The sequence below is a fragment of the Sus scrofa genome, chromosome 15, assembly GCF_054392235.1.
Source record: "Sus scrofa isolate SSC_HxYL_T2T_F1_AM1 chromosome 15, Sscrofa_HxYL_maternal_Yorkshire_Landrace_v2.0, whole genome shotgun sequence".
NCBI classification, from domain to species: domain Eukaryota; kingdom Metazoa; phylum Chordata; class Mammalia; order Artiodactyla; family Suidae; genus Sus; species Sus scrofa.
Genome location: NC_139397.1, coordinates 73,102,342 through 73,111,372, shown reverse-complemented (window position 1 = coordinate 73,111,372; position 9,031 = coordinate 73,102,342). Strand labels below are relative to the sequence as shown.

Below are 9,031 nucleotides of genomic sequence, written 5' to 3'. Positions count from 1 at the left end.
CATTTTCCACCCCCCGCCAACTGTGTGGTACCTTGAGGGAGGTGCCCGAAGATTTTCCATATGCTCAGATGTCATAGTGAGACGAGAGATGTTAAGAGAAATATTTGTGCCTGGAAAGTAATGCTGCAGCCTTCATTTATTAACAGTGAACAGACAAGGTACCAAAATCTTGCTATCTGCTTTGATGTGCTAGAAACAGAACTTTTTTTTGTTGTTGTTCAAAAACATTGAAATGCAGATTTTGAAAACTTTAAGTAAAAATTAAAAAAAATCTTATTCCAAAAACCCTACAACTTTTATCAAAGTTATGAATACATGGGGTTTAAAGAGTCTAACAGCCCAGCAAGTTTTCTTATGCAAAACAGTAGTCCCCTTGCTCCACCCCATAGTTTCCTGCTCCCCAGAGAAAACCAATTTTCAACAGTTCTTTTGATGTTATGTTCACAACACTAAATAAAATGCTTCCATAGCTAACTTTTGATTTTCCAGTTCTGGGCATTATTCTTTTACTTCTTACCATGGAAAGTGGAGAATTACTTTTCTGTCACACTCATTCCAGGCAACACCACACACACACATATTCCAACACTTTCCATCCCCCATTATCAGCAGCATAGTTACATCCTAATTCTGCATGGATTGAGAATAGGGAAGTTCCCACACTCCTAGGAAAAGACCCATTGTCCTGTAGTCATGGTAACAAATAACATCAGACCCGGTTTTAGACTTTTTCAATGGTTAGACAACAGCTGACTTCAATGAACATGCTTTGCAGCCAACCAGTCAGTGTTAGCCGCTAGCTGAAACTCAGCCAATCAGAGATGGACACACTCAATTAGGCAGCCTCTTTGTGCCAGCCAATCGACCATATTGTGTCTCATCCAGTCACTTTTCAGGGATGACAAAAATACATCACTGCCAGTCTGGATGGCTAGCCAATCCCTGCAGCCCTAGCTTTGTGCTCTGTGAGACTGCCTGAACAGCAAAGCTCTCCTCTGCTCAGGTGAGCAGTAAATTCAGCTTTGTGGTTTATTTTAGGGTTGAAGAATAGCCTCATCATCTTTGACAAGATGAACATTCAGTATTTACCATGTGACTGTGCTAAGGCTTTTCACAGGGAAACCCTTTCTTGCATAACTTTTTTGTTTTACCTGGAGTTAATGATTGCTTTGTATTTTTCATTTGCTTAGTTTTCTTTTCCTCTCTTGCATAACTGTTTTGTTTTACCCAGAGTTAATGATTGCTCTATATTTTTCATTTGCTTGGTTTTCTTTTCCTTTTTTGCACAACATTTTTTTGGGGGGTTTTACCTGGAGTTAATAATTGTTCTTTATTTTACATTCTGTATATGTCCTAATTTATCCTCGAATTTCTCTCTATTGCCCATGATATAAATTTCCTCTCACTGTATTCTAATACAAAAATGTGTGAGCAGAGGGCAGGTGTGAGCCTGAGGGCAGGTTTGAGCCTAAGGGCAGGTGTAAATAGAAGGTGGTATGAGCTGGCTCTAGCCCACATCAGCACATCTTCCTGTCTTTCCTTTCCCATCTCACTCTACCTCCCTCCTGTTGGGGTCCCTGCTCCTTCCACTCAGAACCTGGTCTCAGGGACTGCCTCTGTGAGAACTCAATCTAAATAGCAAATGTATCTCCAGAAGGGACTATGGAGATTGCCTTTTTTTTTTTTTTTTTGCTTTTTAGGGCTGAACCAGCAGCATACGGAAGTTCCTAGGTTAGGGGCCAAATCGGAGCTGCAGCTGCTGTCCTACACCACAGCCATAGCATCTGTGACCTACTCTGCAACTCACAGCAATGCCCAATCCTTAACCCACTGAGCGAGGCCAGGGATTGAACCTCTATCCTCATGGATGCTAGTCGGGTTCATAACTCACTGTGCCACAATGGGAAGTCCGAAATTGTCCATTTTTAAGATGAGGAAACAGAGGCCCAGAGAGGGGAGGTGGCTAGGCATGGGTCATTCTCCATCACCATTTCAGCTGTGTGGAGTTTGGGGTCACACCCAGGACCAGAAGACCCAGATGTGCTCTCACATGCCCATGCCTGGAGACAGACCCCTTTGCAGGGGAGGTGCCGAGCAGCCCTGCAGCTGAGGGTCCCAGCAGAACAGAAGGTGAAGAATGTGGCTTCAAAGGGTGAGGCAGCCGGGGTTCAAAATTCTCCCTTTGCCTTTCTAGGGCAACCCAGGAGGTCACTTACATCAGCAGCCTCTCCATCCGCATAAGGTAGTGATGGTGATTCTGACCCAGAGAACCTTCCGGAGACCTCAGCTTAGAGCCCAGCACACAGTAAGTTTTCCCAGAGAGATGATGCAGACGTATGGCGATGAGGATACTGGGTAGAGGCCGTCACAGCATTCTCCAGGTAAACCCGGCTCCCTTGTCTGTAAAGTGGGAGCAAGAAGCAGGCCAGCAGGTGGCTAGGAGAGTGCGCACGCGCACGGTAACTTAAGGGATGAAGGTGGGCCCTCTGCTGGCAGGCAGTCTGAGGGGCTGCCACGTCCCACATGCTCTGGGGCCAGGGTTGTCCTGGACCCTGGAGGTGAAGGTTATCCCTCCATGACCAGTCCTCACCCAGGTCCTCTGAGGAGAAGTGGGCTTGAGCACAGAGTCACCTCAGGCACAGAGCCATCTCGACGATAGAAGGATGGTGGCACCGTGGACTGATGACTGCTGCTGGTCAACATAGGAAGGGAACGGGGGTGGGGGATGGGGGCTAGATTGGACTTTTGTACCACACATTTGCAGATCATAAAATTGTATTTTGAGAAAGTATTTTCATCCAATTCCCCCTTGTTCTGTTTCCAGGTAAAAAAAGAAATTATTGGTTAATTTGAACTTTTACACTTTTATCAAGGCTCATTATCAAAGGTTTGCCGTTGGAATTTGTAGGATTTAAAAAAAAATCAAATGGAATGACAGCCTTTTGAGATGAAGCCATTCTGGACAGAGAGGCAGGCTCTTCCGGGTGCCCTGCCCTGGGATGAGAAGGACTTGGGCTCCCCTTGTGGCCAAGGGCCCTCCTGTCACAGAGACTGTCCCCAGCTCCTGAGGACTCTCTGAGTCTAGCCTGCTCTGTGGTCACTGCGTGGCGGTGGATCAGCCCAGGATGGGAGGTGGTCAGGTTCCCGCAGCCCTCTCCCTGCTCTCAGAGGCCCTTTGGCTTCTCTGGGACAGTCCCCTTTTCTGTTGAATGGGCCCTATCACCATCCTGAGTGGTTATTGGTTAATTTGAACTTTTACACTTTTATCAAGGTTGTGAGGATTCGGGGAAATCACAAGCAATAGCTTGCAGCTCAGCTGGCACAGGGTGGGCATGTGGAGTCACAGTTCCCTTTGTCTCTTGTCAAACCTCTGTAGATTTTATTGAGCACCTACTGTGTGCACACCCCTCTGCAGGCCTGGCCCCAACCCTCCAGGGTCTTGGATTTCTCCCGCTGTCATGAAGGAGAAAGTGCAGGGTGATGCTGACAAGAACCCACCTACACAAGTGACTCCTACCTGCAGGCACTCTTCTCAGTGTCTATGTGAATTATGTTACTGAAGCTTCCCGATAGTCTTTCCCCCATTTTATAAGGAAATTGAGCATTGGGAGAGTAACTCACCTGAGGCCCCAAGGGTCAAGTGACAGAATCAGGATTCAAACTTGGGGCCACTCTCCTAAGTACCTCTCTGCACCTCCTGGTGCCAAAGAGACTGGTCCAAGCATGTGTGCTAATTATGTTAAGCGGAGGGAAGGTTTGGGACTGAACTCATGTGGGAGGCCCCCATAAGGATGGGTGGATAGGTGGATGGTCTGTGGGGAGTAACTTCACAGGTAGATGGGTAGCGGCTGAGGGGACAAAGACACTTTCTGCCTCAGAAAGCCTTCTTCCAACTCAGATGCTCTTTCTTGTGAATTCAGAGATGCTTTCCTGCATTGCTCATTTACACTGTAAACATGTCTCAGCTTCATTCTGATACAGGGATGGCAGGATTAGACTCTGGTGAGGGCTCTTCCTGTCTGTGGAGGAGACAGACCTAAGCAGATGGACATGGTGTGATGTGTTGGGAACTATGACACTGGAAAACGAGGGGTTGTAGGAGCAGAGTCTAAGGAAGAATACTCAGTCCAGATATGGAGAGGGGCAGGGAGCCTCCTGCAGGAGGTGACATTTGGAATGAGCCATCAGGGATGGGGAGATGTGGGGAAGGGGATGTGGGCTCAAGATTTGAGGTAAAGGAATTCCTGCCATGGTGCAGTGGGTTAAGAATCCAACTGCAGTTGGCTCAGGTCGCTGGGGAGATGCTGGTGAGATGGGGGAGATGGCCCTAGGCAGTGGGTTAAAGGATCTGGCATTGCTGCAGCTGCAGAGTAGATCTCAGTTGCTCAGTTGTGGCTTGGATTCAGTCTCTGGCTGGGGAACTTCCATATGCCACAGACGCTGCCTTAAAAAGAAAAAAAAATGGTAGATGCAAACTATTACATTTGGAATGGATGAGCAATGGGGTCCTACTGTACAGCACTATGACCAATTTCTTGGGGTAGAACATGATGTAAAATGGTATGAGAATAGGAATGTAATACATATGTATGACTGGGTTATTATGCTGTACAGCAGAAATTTATACAACGCTGTAAATCAACTATACTCTAAAAAAAAAAAAAAAAGAAAGATTTGTTGGGGCAGTGTCAGGTGTAAGATCAGGGGTAGCCTGAGAGGTGTGCCTATTGGGAGGATTTTGCCCATGCTCTGGTTGAGGCAGCGGAGGTGGAAGGAAAGAGTAGGGGCCCTAACACGTTATTGAAGGACAAGAGCTAAGCTGGATAACTAACACTACCCAATTTTAAGACTTAAACTCTAAAGTATATTAAACAAGACCGTATCAGTAACAGGAAGATAATATGGAAAATCCCTCAACATTTGGAAACTAAACATTACATCCATATGCAAAAAAGAAAAAAAGAACTTTCATTCATATGTCACACCACACTACAAAATTAATTCAAAGAGGGTGGTAGGTTTAATTGTAAAACCTAAAGTGATAAATCTTCAAGAAAGCATTGGAGAAAGTCTTTGTAGCTTTGGGCTGAGGAAAAATTATTTCTTATACATGACACCAAAAAGCACAATGAGTAAGAGGAAAAAAAATGTATATTTGACTTCATTTTTTATTTATTTCTTTTTTGGCTGTCCTCGCTGCCTATGAAGTTCCCTGGCTAGGGGTCGAATCAGAGCTGCAGCTGCCAGCCTACAGCCATAGCAACGCGGGATCTGAACCATGTCTGTGACCTACACTGAAGCTTGTGGCAATGAAGATCAGAGCTGAGTAGTATTCCATTGTGTGTGTGTGTGTGTGTATGTATACATATCTGAAACCTACAGAGCTCATAGCAACACTGGATCCTTAACCCACTGAACAAGGCCAGGGATGGAACCTGAATCCTCATGGATACTAGTTGGGTTCTTAATCTGCTGAGCCACAATGGGAACTCCTACTTTTTTTAAAAAACAAATTTTATTGGAGTATAATTGACTTACAATGTTGTGTTAGTTTCAGGTGTACAACAAAGTCAATATACATATATCCATCTTTTTCAGATTCTTTCCCCATATAGGTTATGACACATAACCTATTGAGAAGATTTCCCTGTGCTATACAGTAGGTCCTTGTTATCTATTTTATATATAGCAGTGTGTATATGTCAATCCCAACCCCCTAATTTATCCCTCCTCCTATCCACATTTCCCCTTGGGTATCCATTAATTTGGTTTCAAAATCTTTGAGTCTGTTTCTGCTTTGTAAGTTCTTTTGTATCACTTTTTGTTAGATTCACAAATTAGTGATTTCATATTATATTTATCTTTCTCTGTCTGACTTACTTCACTTAGTATGAGAATCTCTAGGTCCATCCATGTTGCTGCAAATAGCATTATTTCATTTTTTTTGTGGCTGAGTAATATTCCACTGTAGGTTGCACTTTTAGGACTTTCCTACCCTAAGGCAAGGGAGCTGGCTTTATATTCTCCTGCACCCCATTGCCCCAGGGCCACCCAGGGGATTTGGACCTCTGGCATTTCTGGCCCCTGGGATGCAGTAAAGTGGCTCTGCAGCCCCTGACGGAAAAATACTCTCAGGCTTGGGAGGGGAGCCCATGTGGGTGGGACACTTGGAATGGACATTCCTGGACAGCCTCTCTGTTTTACTTTCTTTCTCTTTTTTGGTCTGCCCTATTTTCTTTTTTCCCTGCCTTTTCTTACCAGGAGATGTTCTTGAGTTTTTATTCCATTACTTCTACTAACTTTAAAATTTTTATATCATTATTTATTTATTTATTTATTTATTTAATTTACTTATTTGCTTTTGAGGGCAGCCGCGGCATATGGGAGTTCCCAGGTTAGGGGTCAAATCAGAGCTGCAACTGCTGGCCTACACCACAGCCACAGCAATGTGGGATACCAGCCATGTCTGCAACCATGGGTGCGACCCTAAAATAAAAAGAAAAAAAAATTCTGCAATGTAAATTGGGTTGATTCTTCACTTTCCGCACTGTTAGCTTAGGCATTGCCTTCTTGTTGTTTACTTTTCACTGCTGGCATGCTGCAGTTTGATGTGGGATCTCAGTTCCCAGACCACCGATAGAACCTGGGCGGCAGTGGTGAAATCCCTGAATCCTAACCTTTAGGCCACCAGGAACCTCTTGCTTTACACTTTTTTTTTTTTTTTTTTAATACGACTCCTGACAACATCCCTTCTTTATTTTTTTATTTTTATTTTTTAAATTATTTTTGTCTTTTTGCTATTTTTTGGGCTGCTCCCGCGGCATATGGAGGTTCCCAGGTTAGGGGTCGAATCGGAGCTGTAGTCTCCAGCCTACGTCACAGCCACAACAACGCAGGATCTGAGCCGCGTCTGCAACCTACACCACAGCTCACGGCAACGCCGGATCGTTAACCCACTGAGAAAGGGCAGGGATCGAACCCGCAACCTCTTGGTTCCTGTCGGATTCGTCAACCACTGCGCCACGACGGGAACTCCTGCTTTCCACTTTTAAAATTGTTTTCTTGTTGCATCTTCTCCGGCTCCCTTTGTCGTTATGAATGTATGCATTTTTGTTTGTTTGTTTGTTTTTTGTCTTTCCATATGCACTGTGGCATATGGAAGTTCCCAGGATAGGGGTCAAATCAGAACTGCAGCTGCCCGCCTACACCACAGCCATAGCAATGCAGGATCCAGGCTGCATCTGTGACCTATGCCACAGCTTTCGGCAACGCCAGATCCTTAACCCACCGAACGAGGCCAGGAATTGGACTACTGGATACTTGTCTGTTCATAAGTCACAGAGCTACAACAGGAACTCCTGATTTTTAAAAATTTTCACTTAAAAAAAAAAGTTGGGATGGGTTTGGGAGGAGGTGAGTTTGGTTTGTGTGCTCAGTTAGGCATTTTAGGTCAGAATTCTCCCTGTCTACTTGTCCACCAGAGGCCAGCCAGCTGCTGGGAGAGCATGGGGGTCATGCGTGCTGTGTCTCTGGAGTGGCAGGTTCAAGGCAGCTGTTTTCTCTCTGTGAGCCAAGTAGGTCCAGTGGCAGCCTGGGCCTCCAGGGCCAGGAAAGGGCTGTGTGGTCCCCTTTTGATGGTGTCTACACTTGACGCTAGTAGAGGGATACCTCTAGCCAGGGGGAGGGAGGTGGGGTGGAGAATGGTCTGAACAGTAGGAATGGTTCAGAGACTCCCCAGGAGGGGGCTGCAGAAGGTTATGTAGTGATCCAGTGCCCTCAACTGCAGACCACAAGCCCACGTATATACGTAGTTGGTGCTTCTTGGTCAATACTTGCGTGTCCCCTCGTCTTCTCACTTATTTCTCACAATAGCCTCATGAGTTTGGTACAGTTACTCCCATTTATTTTATTTATATTTAAATTTTTTTTAATTATAGTTGATTTACAATGTTTTGTCAATTTCTGCTCGTACAGCAAAGTAACGCAGTTACACATTTTATGCACATTCTTTTTTTTTCACATTGTCCTCCATCATGTTCCATCACAAGTGATTAGATAGAGTTCCCTGTGCTGTACAGCAGGATCTCACTGCTTATCTACTCCAAATGCAATAGTTTGCATCTGCTAACCCCAAACTCCCAGTCCTTCCCACTCCTTCCCCCTTGGCAACCACAAGTCCGTTCTCCATGTCCATGAGTTTGGTTTTTTTTCTGTAGATAGGTTCATTTACGTTGTATATTAGATTCCAGATATAAGTGATATCTCATATTAAGTAAAGAGACTCTCATACTAAGTAAAGTAAGTCAGAAACAGTTACTCCCCTTTAAGATGAGGAAGTTCTGGCTAAGACATGTGGGCCAATATGTGTCTAATGGTACAGATCTGGGAAGTGTAAGTGCCATCGTCCTAATTTCACATTCAGAGTTTTGCACCATCTTGGAAACAACTTAGAGGCATTGGCTGCACCACAGTAGTGGGGGTGGGTTTTCATGGGTGGGATTGTAATAGATGGTGGAGAGGGATGTCCTATGATTTTAGGCACTTTACCCAACTCTTCTGTGTTATCCTTGTGGTCAGCATTTATTCTCTGGCTGAAGAAACATTCAGAAAGGGAGGTATTTTTGAAAAGAAAACAGTGATTGCTGGGAGCCTATGATGGGTTATTAAAACCAAGTCATGGCCTCATGACATTCAGAATCACTGGGCAGATATACTAAACAGGATACTGGTGCTCTTTTTTTTCCTTCTTTTTTTCTTCCTTCTTTTCTTCCTTCCTTTCTCTCTCTTTCTTTCCTTCTTTCTTTTTGGCTTTTTAGGGCGACATTTGCAGGAAATTCCCAGGCTAGGGGTTGAAGCAGAGCTACAGCTACCAGCCTATGCCACAGCCACAGCAACTTGGGATCTGAGCTGCGTCTGCTACCTACACCACAGCTCATGGCAACGCCAGATCCTGAACCCACTGAGTGAGGCCAGGGATCGAAACTGCATCGTCATGGATCCTAGTTGGGTTTGTTAACCGCTGAGCCATGAA

At 45.0% G+C, this 9,031-nt stretch overlaps 1 long non-coding RNA gene across 1 annotated transcript in view; it reads left to right on the top strand.

Moving 5' to 3' along the window:
• Window positions 1-867: 867 nt before the first annotated feature.
• The window catches only part of LOC106506245 (uncharacterized), a 32,798-nt gene continuing 24,634 nt past the window's right edge, over window positions 868-9,031 (top strand). The window contains exons 1-2 of the long non-coding RNA XR_014830391.1: window positions 868-1,003; window positions 2,195-2,381. This is a non-coding gene — a long non-coding RNA (uncharacterized LOC106506245). The remainder of the gene's footprint in view (window positions 1,004-2,194; window positions 2,382-9,031) is intronic.